The following is a 25684-nucleotide window of genomic DNA, read 5'->3' as shown; positions in this document are numbered from 1 at the left end:
AGTGGGAGCTCTGCATAGATAATTTCAGTTAACCTGCACAACAATCCCATATGGGTGTTATTAACCCCATTTTTACAAGAGAAAAGTAAGACAGTTGGTAAACGGCATCACATAGGCCGTATCACAAAGGCAAAGGTCAATCCAGGACTCCTACCCACATCTCTGAATACAAAAACTTGTTCCTAACCATTAGATCACCCTGCTACTCCCCTGCTTATGGGTGAGGAGGTCAGCTCAGGGGGAGGGGTTATGTGTGTTCTGAGCCACAGGCTTCCCAAGGTTTGAGCTCTTTCTTTTTCTTGGTTTTTCATGGCTGTAAAAACTCAAGAAGAATTTTAACTCTGGATGATTTTGTGTAGAAGGAAATGTTGATCTATGTGATGCTGACATGTAGGAGTTGGTCTGGGTGAGTCCTTTGAATGGATATGTTCTGCAGTGGTCTCCCCAAGGTTGTTTGGAATGGAATCTCCAGCCCTCTTTGTCACCAGCTCCTAGTGGGCGCCACGAGTGTTCATGGTGGGGGCCATGAGTTCATGATTAGGTTTATGGAGGACTAAAGGAAGTCTGAGTCTCTGCAACCCCATGGACTGTAGCCTGCCAAGCTCCTCTGTCCTTGGGGTTTTTCAGGCAAGAATATTGGAGTGGGTTGCCATTCCCTTCCTCCCTCAAAGGGATCTTCTTGACCCCGGGGATCGAACTCAGATCTCCTGCATTACAGGCACATTCTTTACCATCTGAGCCACCAGGGAAGCCCAAAGGAAGTGAACATATTTCTGATGACTAGAGCTACTGATCTTCATCACTTTCTCTCCATAACTGGGAGCTGGACTGCAGGGCCCAGCACAGGATACTGTAAGATTCTATCCAGAACCTTCTCCAGTACAGCTCACTGTTTGGGAAATCAGTGTGGGAGCTGATAGAACCCCTGGCCAAGGGTATGCTGACCTGCAGGTGAGCCCTTCTCATCAACTCTGAGGACAGGTCTGGAACAGGGCACATGAAACTGAAATGCCATACGCTGAAGGCAGGCTCAGAGGAAGGGTCTGCTCTGGAAGGTGGTCAGGAGTCAGAGGACAACCTGGCCTGGGCCTCCCCAGCCAAAGAGGAGCCCCAGCAGGAGGCACAGTCCAGTCCAAGATGAAATTCCTGGTTGGTTTATTCTCAGGCTGGGATAAGCGGTACCATCCTGGGCACTTGCCCTGGGGGATGGGTGGTGTTGAGGGAAGGAGGTAAGGATTGGACAGAGAAATGTTTCTGTATGTCCTACAGGGTCTGTGGCAAATGACAGATGAGGCTGATGCTACAGAGGATAGAGAGAGTTGCCCACCTTAGTGAATGTGAAGATATCATGCAGCAAACAGACAAAGAAGTCAGATGGAGTCAGAAACCCTTTTAACTCAACATATGCTCACATTAAAAATATTTCCTTATTTGTTCTGGTGACTTTGGGTTTTTGAGTTTTGGGGCCAGGACTGTGATGGGCATGAATTAGGCAGGTTAGTTTCCTTTGTTTCTGGAGACAGCAGTAGCCCAAGAGGAATGAATCTGCTCCTCCCAAGCCATCAACTTCTCCTTGTGGGGAGAGTAAGAACTCTACTTGGACCCCAGGGCTGAGAGTCTCTGCCTTGTTCTCATCACACATGCACACCCACACTCACACACAGTGCACATAACACTTTTGTTTACACCTTCTCTGGGGGCAAGTGCACACATTTCTCAAAGATTTCTTTATGCAGCAGGCAGAGAGAGAGAGAGACAGCTAAAAGGAAGAGGGGTGAGATGGGACCAAGATATGGATGGTGGTCACAGTCTCTGCACCAGGGCTTGGACGTGGAGGAGAGAGGGAACACAGCTCACCTGGAACACGTTTTCATATCACTTTCCAGCAGTGAGTTCTTGCAGAGTACATTATCTCCTTGTCCTCCAGTTCCTTCGCTAGGAGCCTCCTTCAGATAAAGTATGGGTATTGGGTTTTGCTTACAGGGCATCGGGGGCCTCAGACCTGAAAAACTGTCTGGGCCCACGTGGCTGTGGTTGGTGTGGGCAGGGTCAGCAAATTAGAAAGTCAGAAGGAGTCTCCTCCATACATCCCATTTTCCTGCCCTGGAACATTTTCCCAACTCCTGGTACCATTTTGGTTGCTAGTAATGGAAGTCCAGTAGAACTTTCCTCAGTGAAAAGAGAAACATCTAACGTTCCAACAGAGGATCCAGGCAGGGGGGGATGGTGGGGGAACATGTCTCAAAGAATCCAAAGCCTCAGGGATGTAGAAAATCCATGGAAGTTTTCTGCCAGTCTTCATCTATCTGGTTTCTCTGTCCATGTGAAAATTAGTCCTTTCAAATAGCTACCAATTTGGCAGTCAGCCTCAACTGGGAACTTGTATGGTCTCAACTGAAAATTCCCTGGCGGAACAGGCTCATAGCTGCCCATGCATGAGCGCTCCATTGTGTCTATGACTCTTCATGACCCCATGAACTGTAGCCTGTCAGGCCCTTCTGTCCATGGAATTTTCCAGGCAAGAATACTGGAGTGGGATGCCATTTCATCCTCCAGGGTATCCTCCTGACCCTCGGTTCGAACGTACGTCTCTCACACCTCCCACATTAGCAGGCAGATTCTTTACCACCAGCACCACCTGGGAAGCCCTCATAGCTGCCCTCTCCTGATCAAGTCGACATTATCTAGGGGAGGAGGGTCAGTGGGTATGAGCATGGCTGCTTCCTCTGTAAATACGTAGATGGAAATGGTGGCAAAACAGCAACCAGCAGAGCTGAGCAGCTCTTCGCCCCAGGCCCTTCACATAATGGTTTTGTATTCCATTCTTGAAGTTGGTCAGCTATCCATGAAGTGCTGGTAAGATACTTGCTAGTCATGCTCTAAGTTAGTGACTTTATTTATATATTTTTGCCTTTTTATGTTTGTTTGTTTTTTGCTGCTCTGCATGGCACATGGAATCTTAATTCCCTGACCAGGGACTGAACTTGCATTCCCTGAATTGGAAGCACAAAGTCTTAACCACTGGACTGCCGGGGAAGTCCAACATTAATTTGTGTTTGTGTATTGATTTGAAGATAATCTATAGACATTTTAAATTGTAGACGATATCAATTTAAATGGAAACTAGCAATAGGCAGTTTTGAATGCTTTTTTGGCTATGCCTCATGGCATACCCTGATCAGGGATGGAACCCTGGCCCCCTGCAGTGGAAGCACGGCATCTTAACCACTGCACCACCAAGGAAGTCCTTGGAGCCTTTAAAAGAAGGTGGTCTCCAGGAGACCCAGAGGAGTGAATGATCACTAGTGGGACAAAAACAGTGGGGTAGCTGGAACTGGCTGGGGGCACCGCAGTGACCTGTGGAGAGAGACCTCACACAGAGGCAGGAACCGGAGAGGTGGGACCCAGTAGCCTCCTCCCCGCCTATTCTCCTGCTTGTCAGCCTGGCAGCTTACCAGATTCCCCAGACTGTCTATTCCTAGGTCTTGGCCAGGCTTTCTCTTGATGGATCTGGAGGAGATGACCTGTAGATGGGGATGTTCCTTCTCTTCTACTCTGAAGAGTCTCTCAAGGACCCACAGCAGTGGACCCCTGCTTGTCTCTGGCCCACCTAGGTACTAACTTTTTAGGGTGGAGGCTTGAAAAGATGCTCTTCCCCTTTGTCCAGATTCTGAGATCTGAAACTCTTCTGATCAGGTCTGGAGCTGACTCATGAGTGGTCAGCACGTCCAGGAGATCAACTGGAAGAGAGTCCCAGGGAACAGAGAGATGCCCAGGTAGCTTCAACAATCCACTCCTAATAAACAGCCCCACAACCATGGTGCTCCTCCAACCCAACCTGAAGGGAGCTTTTCTAATATAGGGAGAAATGGATGTACACTCTTGATATATGAGCTAAAAATAGCCCATGTTCCAAACAAATTGTTTTTTAGTAGTTTGAAATGAAAATGTGTAGACAAAGCAAGGATTTAGAATGTATGACTCATTAAATTGCTGACTCTGAAAGCAATGGGAATTCAAAGGGAATCTTTCTCTCCCTATTTTTTCCCTCCCACCCCTTCTCTGAATAGCTTATAAAAAGAGTCTCTTCATAAACAGGACCCATAAACTCCTCCATGATTTAAGGTCCTGTGCAGTGAGAGGCAGATGGAACTCAAAGTTTTATTGCCTGATTACTAAGCTGGCTTCCCTAGTTAGGTTGGAATCATCAACCCGAGTTCCCCCCTGCCCGTGGCCCGCCCATCCTCATTTCTCCTCTTCAGGTCCCTAGCAGGTGCCCAGGGAATTCTGTGGCCCCACTATGGCACTGCTCTTCCCTCCCCACAATGCAGAGCTCTGTTGGACCTCAGCAGCACTCACATCACCAGCCCTAATAAGGATGTCTCATCACCGAGCATTAACTCTGGGGCTACATCCTTGAGAGAGCACACAGTGGATGGTTCTGTGGAAGGATGCAGCTGTGGGCACCTCTGTCAACTCACTGGGGGCCTCAGGTTCATTACTGGGTTGAATGGAAGGGTTAGGTCTCATCAGTGGTGTTCAGGGTTTTTTTTTTTTTTTTCTAACAAAACCTTTCTAGATAAATCTTCTGGGGAAATCCCAGGATGTAGAACAAAAAAGAGACGACCCATTCTGGTTGGATCAAGGTTTGCATGTGTTTGGGAGCGTGGGGAGGTCCTTCAGGACCCTTGAAATGAACAGTGAGTCTTATCACTTGCGGGGGCTGTTGCTCAACCTTCATAGCACATCACCTGTCACCCCCATACTCCTTGAATATTTTAGTGCTTCTGTCTTTGACCTGCCCAGAGTCCCGATAAGAGGAAGCTAAAACTGTGTGGATGACCAGGCAACAATTCTACCTCATGTTACTTCAAATTCAACTGCAGAGAGCTCACACTGCAACACTCTCCTCTTTGACAACCTCCCTGATGGTGTTTGACACTGTTATTCCTATTTCAGGATGTAGAGAAAACCTTACATGAATACAAGACATGGGTAGGTTGCCCTCAAAACTCATAGCTTTCAATCCCAATGGGTCTTCACTGGGACTCAGAGGTTCTTCTAGCAGCCAGGTCTCTTCCTCATTCTCCACCATGACTGTTTCACCCCCTACCCACTCATCTAAGAATGATGCCACTTCCTCATTCACAAATAAAACAAAGGCCCCAGGAGGAAACTTCTCAACTTCCTGAGTACCTCTGTCACATTTTCTGCATCCGAGTTCATCTTTGCCACTCCCTGCCCATTATAGTAGAGGAGGATCCCTTTCACCAGGTTGAGGACCACCTGCCGCATGAGCCTAGACATCTGTTCCCTGTTACCCTCTCTTCAGGGACCTTATTTCATCAGCTATTCCTCCTTGGTTATTCTTCAGCCTCTTTCTTCTTCCCATAAGCATAAACATTTGTTCTGATGCAACTTATCTTGGAAAAAAATAAAGGGCCGATACGAACGTTTTTTAAAAACAACATTTTATTTGTTTGTTTATTTTTGGCTGCACTGGGTCTTTGTTGCTCTAGTTGTGGAGAGTGAAGGCCACTCTCTAATCACGGTGTGCGTGGGTTTCTCATTACACTGCCTTCTCTTGTTGTGGAACATGGGCTCTAGGGCACATGGGCTTCAGTAGTTGCTGCACATGGGCTCAGTAGTTGGGCTTACAGACTCCAGAGCATGGGCTCAGTAGTTGTGGTGCATGGACTTAGTTGTGCGCTTAGATGTGGGATCTTCCCAGACCAAGGATTGAACCTGTGTCCCCTGCATTAGGGAAATTCTTAACCACTGGACCATCAGGGAAGCCCTGATATGAACTTTTAAAAAGTTCTTTGAACTTCTTGAAAAAATTGCCTACACTTGCTCCATTTCTCCATTTTTCATTCACTACTCAGCCCTCCCTCGCTGTGATCTGGTCTCTCCCCCCATCAGGCCACTGATCCTGCTCTGACTGGAACAAGGGATAGTGTTAAAGCAGAAGGACCTACAGCCAAGGTGTAGTCAAAATTTATCTGGTGAGTGTATAAAATCTATGTATGTATTACTAAATCAGAAGATTTTCAAGTAGGACCCAGAAATCTGCTACCCCAATTCCCTTCTCCCTGAGACCTTCACCAACATCCCACCCAGGCCCCTAGAAGAACTGGGAGGGTCTCATGGACAGAGGAGACTGGTGGGCTACAGTCCATGGGGTCGCAAAGAGTCAGACACCACTGAGCACACATCTCCTCTCTCCGCTGCTGACACAATTTCACATCAGCAAGCATGCTTCACTCACTGTTATTAGGATGGTCAGATCTTTTCTTTTTCCCTTTATCAGGTCCAGCCATTCAGTTTGAATTTCACATGATCTTGGGTAAGAAACTTTTAATCACTCTTTCATTCTTCTGGAGATTGTCTGACCCTATCTCTTGGAAATCTTCCTTTTACTCAGGACCTATTTACTTCCTTTGTGATTCTTCATGGGAAATAGATGGGGAAACAGTGGAAACAGTGTCAGACTTTATTTTTTGGGGCTCCAAAATCACTGCTGATGGTGATTGCAGCCATGAAATTAAAAGACACTTACTCCTTAGAAGGAAGGTTATGACCAACCTAGATAGCATATTTAAAAGCAGAAACATTACTTTGCCAACAAAGGTCCGACTAGTCAAGGCTATGGTTTTTCCAGTAGTCATGTATGAATGTGAGAGTTGGATGGTGAAGAAAGCTGAATGCCGAAGAATTGATGCTTTTGAACTGTGGTGCTGGAGAAGACTCTTGAGAGTCCTGTGGACTGCAAGAAGATCCAACCAGTCCATCCTAAAGAAGATCAGTCCTGGGTGTTCATTGGAGGGACTGATGTTGAAGCTGAAACTCCAATACTTTGGCAACCTGATGTGAAGAGTTGACTCACTGGAAGAGACCCTAATGCTGGGAGGGATTAGGGGCAGGAGGAGAAGGGGATGACAGAGGATGAGATGGTTGGATGGCATCACCGACTCGATGGACATGGGTTTGGGTAAACTCCGGGAGTTGGTGATGGACAGGGAGGCCTGGCGTGCTGCAATTCATGGGGTAGCAAAGAGTCGGACACGACTGAGCGACTGAACTGAACTGATTCTTCTAATACAGCGTGTTCCAAATTGATGATCCTCAGACATCAATGTTAATAAACATTCCTCTAAAAGTGCTTCATGGTCAGTAAAATTCAGATGATGCTCCTCACCGTATCTACTTGTTAGAGAACATCAGTGCATATTAAAATCCTAGAGATATCCTACTGCAAAGAAAATGGTTTATCTTGGCTTAAATCAACTTTTCCAAACACAGTTTGAGCCTGGAACACTAGATATGAGTAAATATGTGTGTATAGGTGTGTGTAAAGGTGAAGAAAATCACCTACTAAGTATTTATTTCCTCTTCCTAGGGCATGCCTAGTTCTATGAAAATTATATGTAACTGGTATACCCTGAGCCCAAGGAATGCTAGCACCCATGTAGTCACAAAAACACCAATAATTGATGTGCCAGACTTTGTGCTGGGTGTTGGGAATTGAAATGAATAATTCCTTTCCTCTTATAGGTTATAGGCTCATGGAAAAGATGGATTGATACTCACCATAGTGTTTGTGTGTTAGGATAAATTCATGCACAGGGTGTGCCTTGAAGCATCACCACACACACACACACACACACACACACACACACACACACACATACACAACCCAGGCAGTTGTACAGCTCCAGGGTATGCCATTCACTTATAAAACAAGAATACAATGTGAATGTCATCCCCTGAAGTTGTGTAATATTCCTAGAATAAATAAACCTATACCCGTCTAAATATGCAGTTTGTCCTCACTGATGTGGTCACATTACCCCACAAGGTTTTTTTCACTCAACAGTTTATTACCAACATCCTTTTCTGTTGTACTGTGATTGATTTCACCAGTCCCCCTCAATGGCTGTTTAGGCTGCCGTTTTTGCTCTCACAAGCAGTGCTGTAATGAGCAGCTCTATTTATCCTTGTGAACTTGTGCAAGTATATCTAAATATAAATTTTCTAGAAGTGAAATTTCTGGGTCAGAAAGTATATACATTTTTTTTTCCTTTTGCTAGGTTCGCCAAATTGCTCTCCAGAATTAGGTACCAGTTTACCTAAGGGAAGGGCTTCTGAGGACAGGGGGCACTGGGATGGAGGGGAAGGAGGCAGGAGAGAAGGGCTTGAAGGTGGTAATTAATGCAGCACTGTCTCTCTGGGAACGAGGGGGCATGGGATGAAGAACCTAGTCTTCATGAAGAAAAAATTTCTACGTGCACAGCCAAAGTGCAAATTCTGGACTCTACAGGGAATATTACAAATGATCTTAGCTGAGAATTTTTGATCACTCTTGCATTCTCCTGGAGATTCTCTAACTCAGTCTCTTGGAAATCTCCTTTCATTCAAGATCCACTATTTCCTGCATGATTTTTTCTAAGAAAAAATGCTTCAAAAATTTTTAAATTTTATTTTATATTGGAGTATAGTTGATTTACAATGTTGAGTTAGTTTCAGGTGTACAACTAAGTGATCCAGTGATACACATACATATATCCATTCTATTTCAGATTCTTTTCCCATGTAGGTCTACAGAGTATTGAGTAGAGTTCTCTGTGCTATACCAGTGGGTCCTTGTTCATTATCTATTAAACAGTTTATATATAATAATATGTACATGTTAATCTCAAATTCCTAATTTATCCATCCCCCACTTTTCTTCTTTAGTAAGCATAAATTTGTTTTCAAAGTCTGTGAGTATGTTTCTGTTTTGTACATAAGTTCATTTGTATCCTTTCTTTAGACTCCACATATAAATAATATTGTGTAATATTTGTCTTTGTCTGATTTACTTCATGGGACAATTTCTAGGTCCATTCATGTTGCTGCAAATGGCATTATTTCATTCTTTTTTTATGAAACATGCCACAAATTGATGTTTAATATTGACATTAATAAGCATTCCTCTAAAAGTGCCCCGTGGTCAGTAACACAGTTGGCCCCTAAGAATCTGATTTCTTTAACAGAGCTTTGGATATCAGGATGCTACATGCTTGTCCTGGCATTTGCATGGGGGATGCAGCAATGGATCAGAGGATGTCTAGCATCATTGGATAAACAGGGTAACCATTCATGCAATGTGTACTTCACCTTATGGCAGGTAATTGAAGATGGCTTAATATTAAAACAATGCTTGATATGTTCTTGTGCAGGACACCAGTTTTTAAGACAAAAATCTTGGGCTTCAAAAGCAGGTTCTTGATTGCAGGGGGATGTTTTGGGCTATCACCTCATCATTCTCTTATTATCAGAAGCTCTTTTATGGAAAAATGGAGGATTCCCAGACCCGATCTAACTCATCAAGCCACTCCCTGTGTTTGTATCAAATTTCAATTTGAGCATTTTACTCCTATTGGGAAAGTGGGGCAGGGGGAGGAGGAGGGGGAGGCAGTGGAATCTATGCCCTAACAGACTTGCTGTCAGCAGAAGAGTATAGAAAACAGCACTTTCCCTTAAGGTTAAGCCAGTCCTGCTCATCACAGAGTTCAAAGGGAACTAGAGGGACACACAGGACCCTCAGGCCTGTCCTGCCAGGTGCCCCTTCCCCAGACTCTCCCCCTGGAGCCACATCCAGCTCTCTGTCCATGGTCCATACGTGGCCATTGCAGGAATCTTTTCTTCCTGGACCTCTTGTCTCTTCTTAGTCCGTCTACTGCAGCTTTGCAATAAACCACCCAACTCGGTGGTGTAAACCTACAAACATCTTATGCTCATGAAGACTCTGGGTCAGGAACTCAGTGGGGCTTTATCTCTGCTTTGGGATGTCTGGTGCCTCTATTGGAAAGACTCAGATGGCCGGTGGGTAGACTCGTTTGGTGACTCATATGTTTGGTGGCTGGGCTGGCTGAAGGACCAGCTCAGCTGGGAGTATCTACATATGATATCTCCACATGGCTTGTGCTTTGCCCAGCATGGCATCTGGTTTCTAAGACAAGCATCTAGAGATGAGCCTTCCAAGAGCACCATCTGGGAGCTGGTTGGCCTTTTATGACTTGGCCTTGGAAGCATCACTTCTGGCATATTATGGCAGTCAAAGTGGTCCAAATCCTCCTGGATTCAGGGGGTGGAGGCATAGAGAGCACATATCAGTGGTGAGGAGATTCAAAGAATTTGGGAACCACATTACAGAACTCTCACACTTTGCCTTCATGGATCCTGGATCCTTCTGTTATGTGCTCCCAGTGTTGCACTTCTTTTGGCATCTTCTGGATTCTTCCCAAGCAGCATGGAAGAATAGGATGCTGGTTGGGGCAGAGAGAGTCAAGATAAAGGGTCTTCCCAATGATCGGAGAATCCTGCGCATAACTCAGAACATGATTATGTTAGAAAAGTGTTTGTCTGCCTTTTAATTACCCTCACCTGGTGTGTGTCAGACTCCAGGAGGAAAAAGGAACTGGGAAGAAAGATCCACGTTGGCAAGTAGAGGAAGTTTTGCCACCTGGGCAGAGACATTGACCAGGACAGGGTTTCAGGAAAATTGATCAAGTATGTTCCCGGAGAGAGAGTGGCCAGGCCACCCATATCATGATGCAAGTGGTTTGCTCCAGGGGCTTCCCTGGTGGTTCAGCAGTTAAGTATCTGTGTTCCCAATGCAGGGGGCATGGGTTCGACCCCTGGTTGGAGAACTAAGATCCCGCATGCCATGCAGTGCGACCAAAATTGATTAATTAATCAATTTAAAAAGTGGTCCACTCCACAACTCTAGGGGGCGCTCAGAGAGTATAATTAATTGGGCCCTGGTCACACAGAGCTTTGATGGGACTCACTTAAAGAAAAGCAGTAGTTGGTACCACTGTGCTGTTGTTGGTCAAATGTCTGTCTCATTCCCTTACCAGGGCCATCTCCTCATATTATATTTTGGGGAAACAGATTAGGCCTTGGGTCTGTATGTGAGTCAGTCCACCTGCAGCTGATTCTGGTTCCTGCCCCCATATATGGAGAAGGAAATGGCAACCCACTCCAGTATTCTTGCCTGGAGAATCCCAGGGACGGAGGACCCTGGTGGGCTGCCGTCTCTGGGGTTGCACAGAGTCGGACACGACTGAAGTGACTTAGCAGCAGCAACAGCAGCCCCCATGTAAGGGCTTAGCAGCATCTCAGCTTGGTGCAGCTTCACTACCAGTCACATGGGGGCCACCATATTCTCCCGATAAGTAGCAGCTACAGAGTCACCAACCCCTGGAGGGGCGGTGCTGGCATAAGGGTGCTATTTTCTTTGCCTCCTCTCAGTTTCCCACCCAGCCATCATCACACAGCAGATGGATATAAATCACAGATTTTACTGAAGGTTTGGGAATAACTGATGTAGGGAAAGTTTACCATCTACAAAGAAATCTTCTTAGAGTCAGAAAAAATAATTTCAAGGTAGGGAAAAACTACCATCAACAAAGAAATCTTAGAAAAAATAAAAATATTTTTAGAGGGATTTTTCATGCTTGCATCCCTTTGGTAGTCTGGTGAAGCCTGTGAATTGTGTTTTTAAATGCATGAAATAGAATATTCAAGGGACCAATAAAGGAAATCAATTATTTGTAAGTACAGTGTGGCAATATTAAACAAAACAAATGGGTGATATAATAATACATGTGCTTCCTTGTTGATGTGTTAAATAATAAGATCTGGCAGTGGGTGTAATAACAATCATAATTTTGAAATACTGTGGCCATAAGTGTAAACAACATGGGGAGATAATTCTGACAACTGTAACCTGGTTGGAAAATATTAGTGGCAAAGTCACAGTACAGCTAATTCCACTGGGCCATGAGACTTGCGTCTGTAGTGGAAGGAAATGCTAGATTCCATTTAGAGGCTGATGAAAATAAAGGTATACTCTTTTCCATCCAAATTCATGGGCCCCTTGATTTTGTCCTCAAGCCTCCAAAAGTAAGAGTCTCCCAGAACCCCTGTCTGGTGCATTTGTTAGCCTCTTTTCCTGGCTTCTTTTCATTTTCTCATCAAAAGTTGGAGGGAGGAGTAGAAACGAGAAAGAGGCAGGAGAGAGAAGGGGAGCACTACTTCCATCTCTCTTGGTGCCCAGGGGCTGCCTGAGGTCAGCACTGAGGACAGAGGCTCCGGCCTCACTCCTCCTTGGGGGACCTTGGGAGCCCCCCAGACACGGCACCTGCCCCAGGACGTCATCTCTGGTCTGGTTCAACGTGTGGAGAGTAGATTGAGGCAGATCCCTCGAATCTCACTGAGTCGCTGTGGGTAGAGACACTGATGAGGCGGCGGCTGGTCTGTCACAGGGGCAACGCCAAGGAATCCCCAGAAGAGAGGTGTGTTTGTCAGAATTCTCCACTGCAAAGTTACTGATTTTTCTCTTTTTTCCATACTGCATTCTTTGGAAGGAAGTTACTGCACAGGCTGCACAAGAAATAAGGTGTCGTGCCCCATCTCCATGAAGGCAGAGCATCTACATAGATTATCTGGAATTATTTTGTACAGGAGATTTTACCTTTTCCCCATTTAGTTTTACAACCATGTATTTTCTTTTTTTTTTTTTTCAAAATCCCAATAGCGTTTTTATTTTATTTTATTTTTTTTTTTTATAAATTTATTTATTTTAGTTGGGGGCCAATCACTTCACAACATTGCAATAGTTTTTGCCATACATTGACATGAATCAGCCATGGGTTTACATGTGTTCCCCCACAACCATGTATTTTCATAGCATGGACTCATGGATATTTATATTTAGGTGATGATGCCATACAACTTAGTTTTGTGGCTCAAATGGTTGCAGCCTTGGTCATTGGGAGCTCTTGGCTCTTGCCTTTTGAACACTTTCTTACTTCCTGGCATGACAGGATGCTCCAAACTCATTTTGTGTATTTCCTGACCCAGTTTCCTGGCCTGGTTTCTTTTATTAGAGAATGGTGTTAGAAACCAAAATCTGAGCCCTAGGCGTGCTTGTTGCTTTTGAAGCATTGTTGCTTCTAGGCCCTGTCACCTGACAGAACAAGAAAATATTTATGTAAATATTAACCTATATATATACATATATCTATGTATATTTCTATATGTAACATCTGTACTTGTATCAAGCTAAATGTAGCTTTATACTGATGTTTCCAACTCAACTCCATTAACACAGGATCCTTCTCGCATACTCCCCTTTCTTACCTGTAAACTCCCACTCCAACAGAGAGAAATCTGGCTCCTACCATCCACCATCCATTTACTTGTTTTTTTTTTTCTGTTCTTTTGGTTTTGGGCTGCACTGGGTCTTCGTTGCAGTGCTTGGGCTTCTCTAGTTGTGATGCCCAAGCTTAGGTGCCCTGCGGCATGTGGGATCTTAGTTCCCCAGGGATTGAACCTGTGTCCCCTGCATGGGAAGGCAGGTTCTTAACCACTGGACCACCGGGGAAGTCCCTACTTGTTTAACTGTGTTAACATGTAGAGCAGTATCAGAATTGTTAACACATACACCTGTGGGAAACCGTTTTGCCAACTGAAATTCTTTACAGCACAGTTGCCTTTAGTTTTCCAGAGTCCACTCATTTCCAGAGTTACCTATGTCAGCACTTCCCCTGTCTCTTCTGTGAGGTTGTTTCATACATGATTGATCTGTATTGATCTGTCACCTTCTGCATTCCATCCTGGAAATCTGCTGATCTCCTAAATGATTTTTTTTTTTTTAATTTGCATACAGTAAGGTTCAATTTTTGTGCTGAAGCTCAGTGGATTTTGACAAGTGTATATTGTCGTATCCACAATTATAGTATCATATGGAATATTAAATAGTTTTGCTGCCCTAAAAATATCTTGAACTTCACCTATTCAACCTTTCTCTTTGATTTTGAACTTCTGGCAACCACAGACCTTTTCAATCTCAATAGTTTTGTCTTTTACAGAATGTCAAATAATTGGAAACATACAGTATGTAGCCTTTTTACATTGGCTCCTTTCATTTACATATATCCATTTAAGATCCATTGGTGTCTTTTTGTGGGTTGTTATCTCATTTCTTTTTATTGCTGAATAATATTTCACTTCATAGATGCACCATAGTTTATTCACCTATTAAAGGATATCTTTGTTGCACTCAATGTTTTGGTGGATTATGAATAAAGGTGCTATAAATCTATATATTTTAGATTTGCATATGTATATATGAATATATTTACAAGTAAATATTCTATATACTTTGGCCACCTGATGTGAAGAACTGACTCATTGGAAAAGAAAAGACCCTGATGCTGGGAAAGATTGAAGGCAGGAGGAGAAGGGGATGACAGAGGATAAGATGGTTGGATGGCATCACCGACTCGATGGACATGAGTTTGAATAAGCTCTGGGAGTTGGTGATGAACAGGGAAGCCTGGTGTGCTGCAGTTCATGGAGTTGCAACGAGTCAGACGTGACTGAGGAACTGAACTGAACTGATATGTAATAAATCTGCATGCAGGTTTTTTGTGAACATTAGATTTCAAATTAGTTGGCTAAATACCTAGGAGCATGATTGCTAGATAGTATGCTAAGGCTATCTGTAGCTTTCTAAGAAACTTCCCAACTTTCTTCCAAGGTGCTGCTGCTGCTGCTGCTAAGTCGCTTCAGTCATGCCCGACTCTGTGCGACCCCATAGACAGCAGCCCACCAGGCTCCACCGTCCCTGGGATTCTCCAGGCAAGAACTCTGGAGTGGGTTACCATTTCCTTCTCCAATGCATGAAAGTGAAAAGTGAATGTGAAGTCTCTCAGTCGTGTCCCACTCTTCGTGACCCCATGGACTGCAGCCTACCAGGCTCCTCCATCCGTGGGAGTTTCCAGGCAAGAGTACTGGAGTGGGGTGCCATTGCCTTCTCCCTTCCAAGGTGGCTGTACCATAATTGTATTATACCAGCAAGGACGGAAGTTCCTTTTGCTTTGTATTTTTTTTTTTTTATAGCAATTGGTATTGTCATTTTTGGTTTTGGTTTTAGCCATTCTGAGAGGTGTGCAGTGGTATCTCATTTTAATTTGCATTTTTTGATGACATATGATGTGGGGTATCTTTTCATATGCTTGTTTACCATCTGTATATTTCCTTTGGTAAGGTGTCTATTCAGGAATTGTCCCATCTATTTCACTGGGTTGTTTGTTTTCTCATCACTGAATATCAAGATTTCTTTGTATATTTTGGCTGTAACTCCTTTATCAGATACATGTTTTTCAGATACTTTCTCCCAGTCTGTGGTTTTCTCTTTTCATTCTCTTGATGATGTCTTTTGTAGAGCAGAAGATTTTAATCTTAATAAAATTCAACACACCAAGTTTTTCTTTCATGGATCATGCTTTTACCAGAAAGATCATTACCAAATGCAAGATCATCTGGATTTTCTCCTATATTTTCTTCTAAAGATTTTATAGTTTTGCATTTTATGTTCATGTCTATGATTCATTTTGAATTTTTATGAAAGGCGTAATTTCTGTATCTTGGTTTTTGTTTTTTTTTTGTATATGGACATCCAATTTTTCTAGCTCTGTTAGTTGAAATCTACATATGCTTTCATTCTCCCTGTGGTCTTCTGGTCTCCTGGGGGGGAATTTTGGAGAGAATCTACATGCATGCTCACATTTGTGAGCACTCCCCTCCCAAGGGCAAACAGTAGTTCCCAGAGATAGTTTAGTACAGGTCCTTATAAAAGAAGAGAACTGTTTTATTAAGGGCAACATAATCTGCAAAATGTCCCCTCTTCATAGTGGAGAAAGCTTTTTGCCTCCTTCTCTCTCTGGGTCATTCTCAGGGATGCAGTTATGCACAAGAAATGAGGATTGTTGTGATGATCATGTTACAACAGGATCAACCTGCTCTATATCCCCACCTTTAGCTACACTGTGGATTGGAAATTAGCTATGAAATCCCTGCTGTTTCTCTAGATGGGAAGGACTTATTGTTTTTATAGAGCTTTTCTCCTCTTTGGTATAAAAACTACCCCCACGCCTTCCCAGAACAACCTCCAAGAGGTATGGACAAGTTTGTGTATTTGGACCTCCTGTGCCAGCTATGGGGCACACAAGTGAAGATAGTATCATATAGGTTCTGCTCTCCAGGCCTCACATTCTAACAGACCTGATATTTAAATGCAGTGATGAGAACAGTCATCAAGTAGCATTTTTCTGACTGCCTGCCACTCATTCTTGGGGAACTTAAGCTCCCCAGTGTCTCTAGAAGTGTTTCCCACATGTCTGTGCACACCGGTTGTCTTGACTGCCTCCTGACAGTAGACATAATTCTCTTCTTATCATCTTTCATCATCAAGGTGATACCTCCTCTCTTGTGAACCTCTGGTGCCTGACGGGAAAGTTTCTATTCCTGATGTGGCTGGTGCTGAGCCATGGCTGGACCATGCCCATGAACTTCAATCAGCTGGAGGGCTTGTAACCAGCACATACAATTTTGATTCATCTAACAGTCCTTCCGAGAAGCTTGGAGTTTTTGTGTGTGTTTGCGTGTGTGTTGTGTATTGCCTGTACAGTCCAATGATTTTTTTTCCCCTTATCCTTGAATTTAAAAAAATTTATCAGTACATCTCAATGTGTGAGTCTCTTATTAACTTTGCCAGGAATATGTGATCCACTATGATCTTCATTCTTATTCTTTAGTTCAAAAAAATTTCCTTTTTTTTTTTGCTATGATGGCTTTTCTATAGTATTGATTTATTTCTTGGGAACACCTATAATTCTCAGGTTGCATCTCCATTTCTTTGCCCTGTGTATATAATATATTTTTTCTCTCAACATATTTATATCCATGTTCTTTCTTTCTGCATTCTGAAAGAGTGCTTTTAATTTTTCTCTCATGTAAAAGCTTTGATTTATTTTTCAATGAAACATCTACTTTTTATTGCTTCTTTTTTAAAGTTTGTTTTTATTAGAGTATAGTTGCTTTACAATGTTGTGTTTCTACTGTCCAGCAAAATGGATGAGTTATACATATACATATACCCCTTCCTTTTTGGATTTCCTTCCCATTCAAGTCACCATAGAGCACTGAGTAGAATTCCTTGTGCTATACAGTATGTTCTCATTAGTTACTTATACAATAGCCAGGACTTGGAAGCAACCTAAATGTGCATCAACAGAGGAATGGATAAAGAAGATATGGTACATATATTCAATGGAATATTACTCAGCCATGAAAAGGAATGAAACTGTGTCATTATTCCTTCTGATGAGGGCTTTCATTCTGTGAGATGTTTCTTTCCTTTTTTCTCCTTTCCCCATTTGCCTCTTTGTCTTCACCTTGGTTTGTTCTTTCTGTGTCCCTGTCTCACAAAGTTCATGCCTTCTTTAGCCTTATGATGACCCTGAGGACATGGTTTCTAAAATTTACTTCTGTATCTTAAGATGGTATCTTCAAGAACGGACTCTTTTCTTGAACCTTAAGGATGTTTCCCTTCCTGTATGTTACAACATCATCTGATTGGCTTCCCCGGAAACAGTAACAGCAACAACAGAAAACTGAAAAGTGTATGAAACAGTGGTTTTCAAGGTATCATAATAGTGCAACGAAGAATAGGGAGACCTGAGAAATAGGAAACAAAATGAGTGCTATGATTGTCCCAAGTTACTGCCTGAAAAGTTTCCAGGCCTCAGTGCAAGGAAGAAGGAACTTGGGAATAGCGGAGGTTTAAAATACATAGAGTAGGGGACTTCCCTGGAGGTCCAGTGGTTAAGACTTTGTGCTCCCAATGCAGGGGGTCTGGATTCAGTTCCTAGTCGGGGAACTAGATCCCACAAGCTGCAACTAAGAGTTCGCTTAGGGTAACTAAAGATCCTGCATGCCGCAACAAAGATCGAAGATCCTGAGTGCTGCCAGAAGAACTAGCACAGCCAAAACGATACAAAGGCTTAAAAAATAAGTAAAACTGAAATATATGGAGTAAAAACTTACAGGACTTTCAGGAGAAATAGACATATCTACAATCACAGTTGGAGAGCTTAACACTATTTCAGACTTGAGTTGAACAACACTATCCTTTTATTAATATTTCCTTGTTACTCTCTAATTTGGTTCTTTAGTTAAAAAGCTGCAACTTTACCCCAATTTACTGTACCCTTTGTGCAACTGCATTTGTGTCCAGGACAAGCCAAGGGAGGATGGAGGGAGACAAAAAGAAATGGAGATCCTTCCCACCCTTTAGGGACCACATATTATCTCATCAGAGAGTACGGTTCTCCTTCCCCAGAATGTTAGGTTGCTACTGGCTTTCAGTCAATCTTAAAGGAAATCAATCCTGAATACTTTTGGAAGGACTGATGCTGAAGCTGAAGCTCCAATACTTTGGCTACCTTTGGTCAGATGCAAACAGCTGACTCACTGGAAAAGACCCTGATGCTGGGAAAGATTGAAGGCAGAAGGAGAAGAGGGTGTCGGAGGATGAAATAGTTGGATGGCATCACCGATTCAAGGGACATGAACTTGGGCAAACTCTGGGAGATGGTGAGGGACAGGGAAACCTGGTGTGCTGCAGTCCATGGGGTCGCAAAGAGTTGGGCATGACTTGGCGACTGAACAACAACACGGCTCTCATGTGCTTCCCAGGTGGCTTTGTGGTAAAGAATCCTCCTGCAGTGCAAGAGACCTGGGTTTGATCCCTGTGTCGGGAAGATCCCCTGGAGTAGGAAATGGTAACGCACTCCAGTATTCTTGCTTGGAAAATTCCATGAGCAGAGGAGTTTGGCGGGCCACAGTCCTCAGGGTTGCAAAGAGTCGGAGACGACTGAGCATGCACGACTACACCTGTACTGGCTCTCACTGCCACTACCATTTCTGCTTCCAAGTTTCCCGTCAGGGGCTGAGACACAAGAGCACAGAGAGAAAAGAAAGAATGGTGGGGGAATTTCAATTCTTCTTCTCTGTGTTAGGAAACAACTTTCCTATTCATCCACTGAGAACCTGAGGCATCTTCTAGAACCTCCTTTGTTGTGCTAATGCTCATTTTCAAGTTTCAGGTTGCCTTGAATTCAAACCTGTAAATACCAGAAAAAAAGAAAGGATTAAACTCACCACCAGTTGATAATCCTTTGAGTGTTCATGTTCTTCCCCAATCTGCCTGTTAGGAGCTATTTTCGGAGTCTTCAATTAGCTGCTCCACGCATTCTGCTCTGATCTTAGGCTGCATTCAGTGGAAGATATAGGTGGAGTATACTTAACTTCATCTTACCCAGAAGTGGAAGCCTGGTAAATTGATTATTTCGAGAAAAGTGCAAAGGCAATTCAATGGAGAAAGCATAGTTTGTCAACAAAGCTTGTTGAAACACCTGGATACCCATATGTAATACTTGCATACATACATATATTCTTCAGTCTCTACATCTCACTTATATATACAACTCAACTTATAATGAATCCCAGACCTACATTTAAAGAAAAAAAAAATTATAGAACTTCTAGAAGAAAACATAAGAGAAAACCTTTGTGACCTTGGATTAGGTGAATATTTAAAAATATAACCCCAAAAGAATGATCCATAAAAGCACAAATTAATAAACTAGACTTGATCAAAGTTAAGGACTTCCTTTTTGGAAGACACTAAGACTTTATTTTCTTGGTCTGTAAAATCACTGCAGTTGGTGACTGCAGCCATGAAATTAAAAGATGCTTGCTCCTTGGATGAAAAGCTATGACAAACCTAGACATCATATTAAAAAGCAGACATTACTTTGCCAACAAAGGTCTGTATAGTCGAAGTTATGGTTTTTCCAGTAGTCATGTATGGATGTGAGAGTTGGGCCATAAAGAAGGCTGAGTGCCGAAGAATTGATGCTTTTAAACTGTGGTGTTGGAGAAGACTCTTGAGAGTCCCTTGGACTGCAAGGAGATCAAACCAGTCAATCCCAAAGGAAATCAATCCTGAATATTCATTGGAATGATTGATGCTGAAGCTGAGGCTCCAATACTTTGGTTACCTCACTCAAAGAGCTGACTCACTGGAAAAGACCCTGATGCTGGGAAAGATTGAAGGCAGGAGGAGGAGATGACAGAGGATGAGATGGTTGGGTGGCATCACCGACTCGATGGACATGAGTTTGAGCAAGCTCTGGGAGATGGTGAAAGACAGAGAAGCCTGGTGTGCTGCAGTCCATGGGGTCACAAAGAGTCGGGCATGACTGAGCGACTGAAAACAACAACAAAGAGGATGAAAAGACAAGCCACAGACCGAGTGAACATATTTGTAAATCATGAATAAGTAGCCATTCCCTTCTCCAGGGGATCTTCCCAACCCAGGGATCGAATCCAGATCTCCTACATTGCAGGTGGATTGTCTGAGCCACCAGGGAAGCCCTATCTTATAAAACACTTGTATCCAAAACATTTAAGAGCTTGCCAAGTTCAATTTAAAAAACCCAATATAAAAATTAGTAAAAGATATAAACAGATAATTCAGCAAAGAAGATATACAGATGGCAAATGAGCACCTGAGAAGATATTCAACATCATCAATCATTGCGCTTGTGCTTATGCGCACTCAGTTGCATCCAACTCTTCGCAACCCCATGGACTGCAACCCGCCAGGCTTCTCTGTTCATGGGATTTTTCAGACAAGAATACTGGAGTGGGTTGCCATTTCCTGCTCCAGGGGATCTTCCTGATCCAGGGATCAAACCCACATCTCTTGCATATCCTGCATTGGTAGGCAGATTCTTTACCACTATGCCACCTTAGGGAAATGCAAATCAACAATACAATAAGATGCCATTATACACATATTAAAACATATAAAATTACAATGACTGTCTATACCAAGTGATAATGAGAAAGCAAAGCCACTGGAATGCTCATACATTGCTGGTGGGAATGTAAAATGGTACAGTCACTGTGTAACAATTTGGCTTTAAAAAAAAACAAACAGTTAAACATACATCTTAATACATTACTTTTTGCATTCTTTATACATCTGCCATATGATCGGCCATTCCACTTCTAGATATTTAACCTATAAAAATGAAAGCACACGTTCGTACAAATACTAAACATGACTGCTCATTGCAGCTTTATTTGTAATACTCAAAACTGGAAGCAACCTAAATGTCCATCAATAGGTTAGTGATGGACCAATTGCTACCTATTCATGCAATTTAATGTTACTCAGCAAACTATTGTTACATACAAGATTATGGATGATTTTAAAAATCATTATGCTTTAATAAAGAAGCCAGACAACAAAAGCACATATAGTACAATGCTATTTCTGTAAAATTCCAGAAAATAGAAGCTGTAATGATTCTTATGGATGAAGGGTGAAGGTGAAGGAAGAAGAATTGCAAAGAGATATGAGGAAATTTGAGGGCAGTGGGTATACTTTTCATCTTGATTGTGGCAGTTGTTTCACAGGTGTACACATGCATTAAACACATGAAATTTTACACTTCATATGCAGTTTGTTTTACGTAAATTATACCTCAATAAGCCTGTTTTTAAAATGAGTTTTCAAATCATTCTCTGTGATGGTGAAATCAGGAGAAATCCCTCTAGTTCTTTGGTTTATGGTTAATGCTATTTTCTACTGTGTCTTTTTTCTGTAAAATATCGTAAGTTCATTAGTGGTCATTTGAAAGCAAGTGTATCAAGTCCTTTCAGGCTACCTCCATGTTATCTGATTGTTACTTAGCTCTTATCTTGATTACTTCATTCAACCCTGTCCCCATTTTGATTATTTATTTTCCTAACTTCTTGAGGTGAATGTTCAGTAAATTTATTTTCATTCCTTCAGTTAGATTGTGTTTTTCTGTATATAAATCTAGTGATACAAGTTACACAGAAAGAAGCCAAATCATGCTGAACTCCTTCATCAGATAAAACCACTATTAACATTTCTGCCAGTATCCTTCCTGACATTTTTCTGTGCATGTATATATTTTAAGTGTGTTTGCTTGTGTCCAGAAAAGTACACAAATCATAAGTGTACAGATTACCACAAGCTGAACATACCCAGGTGACTAGGATTCAATCAGTTAACAAAACCTTGCCGCTTTCCAGAAGGCGTCTTTATATCCACTCCTAGTCATAGCCTATATTCTCCACCAAATCAAAGATAACTAACTACTTCCTTTTTTTCTTTCCTTAGATTTTTTTTTTTTAATTATTTACGTTTATTGGGATATAGTACTCTACAATGTTATGGTGTTGATTTCTGCTGTCCAACGAAGTGAATCAGCTACATGTATACATATATCCCCTCGCTCTTGTACTTTCCTCCTACACCCCCATTCCACCTCTGTAGGTCCTCACAGAGCCCCGGACTGAGCTCCCTGTGCTATACAGCAGCTTCTCACTAGCTGTCTGTTATACACATGGTAATGCATATATGTCAGTCTCAATCTCCCAATTCAACTACTGTCTTGACTTCTAATGAAAAAGATTACTTTTGCCAGATTCAAAATTTTATTTAAATGTAATTATGAAGTGTGTATTCTGCTGTATTTGTCTACTTTCACTCAACATTGCATTTGTGAGGTTCATCTATAAGGCTTTAAGTGTTGCAGTTCATTCACAATGGAGGTTCATTCTTTCTCCTTGTGTGAATATAGCGTAACTTATTTATCCATTTGATTGTTGGTAGGCATCTGGGTCTGGAGAAGACGATGGCAACCCACTCCAGTACTCTTGCCTGGAAAATCCCATGGATGGAGGAACCTGGTAGGCTGCAGTCCATGGGGTCACTTAGAGTTGGACACGACTGAGCGACTACACTTTCACTTTTCACTTTCATGCATTGGAGAAGGAAATGGCAACCCACTCCAGTGTTCTTGCCTGCAGAATCCCAGGGACAGGGGAGCCTGGTGGGCTGCCATCTATGGGATTGCACAGAGTCGTACACGACTGAAGCAACTTAGCAGCAGCAGCAGGCATCTGGGTGGTTTCCAGTTTGGTGCTATTATGAATAATGCTGCTATAATTATTTGAGTGCATGTCTTTCATGAGCTTATGTACATCTTTTTTTTATTAGTTATATACTTATGAAAGAAATTGCTGGGTCTTATACATGCAACTTAAATGTATATAACTTTGAATAAATGATATCATATTAGACAAACTTTTGCAACTTGTGTTAATCACTGAACAATAACTTATAGGCATCTTTCTATGTCAATTAATATTATTCATTATATGGGTGTACCAGCCTTTAATCATTTAGTTGTTATTGATGGACTTCTACTTTGCTTTCAGTTTTTCGATAATAAGCCCTGTTTCATATCCTTATAAACATGTCTTTTTGCAATTCACTGGTTATCACTTCAGGATAAGTGCTTAGAACTGAAACTCTGCATCCAAGGGTATGGCATGTACATTTAAATTTTGACACACGTCCAATTTCCTTCTTAAAAAGGGGTACAGTCTCACTAACATTGACTAAAGGCAACATTTTCCTATCTCTTCACTCACTGTGAATTTTCTGTATATTTTTAACTTCTGTCAATCTGATAAGAGAGGAATAACTTCAAATTTTGCATTGTTATATTTGTTTATTAGTGAATTTAAATATCTTTTTATAAATGTATTCCTCATTTTATATACTTTGCTCATTATCCTATTGTTACCTTTTAATCATTGATTTATATACATTCTTTATATGCTGAGGAAAATAATTCTTTGACTCATCTGTGTTGCAAACACTTATTTCAGGCTTTTGTTTACCTTTTAATTTGAGTGCATGTAATGTGGCTGCTGGTTTGGGTTTTTATTTTGGCACATTTTTTGTTGTTATTGTTGTTGTTACTGTTTTGCTTTTTCTTTAAATGGGATCAGCTTTTTAAATCTTTGCCTTTACAGTTTTTGTTTCATATTTTAAAAGGATTCTTGCCCTTTAGGATTATAATAGAACCACTGTATTTTTCTTGTATTATCATTGTATTTTTTTATATCTATACCTTTGATCTACCTGGAATCTCTTTTACCATATGGAATAAAGAATTTAGTTTAGTTCCTTTCCAAACAGCTAACCAGTTGATCCAACATTTTAATTGTTTCTGCTCTAATTTGAAATATCAGTTTATCAATATCCAAAATCCCTGAGTATCTCTGTAAGTCTGTTTCTGTACTGAGAACTCCATTCTAGTGCTTTGTTCATCCACTCATCCAATAAATACTTATGTGCCAGACACTTTCTAAACACTGGAGCTACATCAGTAAAAAAAAAAAGAGGTGAAATTCCTCTCCTCATGGAGCTTAACTTTCAGAGGGAGATATAAAGACAGATAATGAACCATACACATTAGTTTTATCTCCTGAATTAGTTGATAAGTTTTTATTACTATAGATTTAGGGTGTATTTTAACACCAGCTACAGCTAATTCTTCACATTTGTCATTTTGTAAATATTTGGAAACATTGAATCTTACAGATGAACTTTTGAATCATTTGATCAAATTCCAGTGTCAATCCCACTGGGATCTGGATTGCGATTGCCTGAATTTTGAAATTAATTTTGGGAGATTTGACCTCTTTACAGTGTTTTTTATTTTTTCTTTTCTAATGGTATTGTGGGTTTCTCTACTTAAATTTTCTTTTATTCATCTGTATCGTATAGATCCCTTAGTAGAATTTAAACATTTTCTTCATATAGATTATTTTTTGGTTTCTATTGTGAATGGAATTTTGTTTTGCTTTCCTCATGTTTCATACCTTGTTATTGTTGTATATAAGAAAGCTATTGATTTTGGCACATATTTCTATAACCTCTCTCCTAAGTGAATGTTGTTCATAATAGTTTTTCAATTGATTTTTTCTTAGGTTATTTGTTGCATTTGTACATTATATTTGTACATTGGAAATATTTCCGCTGTGGATTGTACTCTTTATCCTTACTAAATGATTCTCTTTATCCTGTTTAACCATTTTCATTTCAAGTTCAATTCTGATATTTAAACTGTGAATTTCATTTTCTTATTTGACCTGGCCAACATTATCCATACTTTCACTTAAAACTTTTATTTCTATTACAAAATAGTATATGCTTGTTATTTAAACACCAGCTGTTCTGTTCTAATTCCAGTTGGTTACTGAAGTTCAGTTCTGACTCTAACCACCTGGGGTTAGTGCAGACCCCACAGACTAAGGGCTCAGTCCTATTTAAGACTGTCCACACTTCAGACATCAGTTTCAAGTTCATGGGATTCCCAGGATGCTTCAGTTCAGTTCATTTCGGTCACTCAGTCGTGTCCAACTCTTTGCAACCCCATGAACTGCAGCACACCAGGCTTCCCTGTCCATCACCAACTCCCAGAGTTTACTCAAACTTATGTCCATTGAGTCGGTGATGCCATCCAACCATCTCATCCTCTGTTGTCCCCTTCTCCTCCAGCCTTCAATCTTTCCCAGCATCAGAGTCTTTTCCAATGAGTCAGTTCTTCACATCAGGTGGCCAAAGTATTGGAATTTCAGCTTCAGCATCAGTCCTTCCAATGAATATTCAGGACTGATTTCCTGTAGGATGGACTGGTTGGATCTCCTTGCAGTCCAAGGGACTTTCAAGAGTCTTCTCCAATACCACAGTTCAAAAGCATCAATTCTTTGGCCCTCAGCATTCTTTATAGTCCAGTTCTCACATCCATACATGACTACTGGAAAAACCATAGCTTTGACTAGATGAACCTTTGTTGGCAAAGTAATGTCTCTGCTTTTTAATATG

The 25684-nt window shown here is 41.7% G+C and overlaps 1 protein-coding gene across 8 annotated transcripts in view; it reads left to right on the top strand.

The window, feature by feature from the left end:
- The window catches only part of CALN1 (calneuron 1), a 693518-nt gene that overhangs the window by 235508 nt on the left and 432326 nt on the right, over nt 1–25684 (top strand). The window lies entirely within an intron of this gene.

This window comes from Giraffa tippelskirchi, chromosome 13 (assembly GCF_054371585.1).
Source record: "Giraffa tippelskirchi isolate mGirTip1 chromosome 13, T2T-mGirTip1v1.2.pri, whole genome shotgun sequence".
NCBI classification, from domain to species: Eukaryota; Metazoa; Chordata; class Mammalia; order Artiodactyla; family Giraffidae; genus Giraffa; species Giraffa tippelskirchi.
The sequence above is the reverse complement of the archived record's forward strand: the minus strand, read 5'-3'. Positions and strand labels throughout refer to the sequence as shown.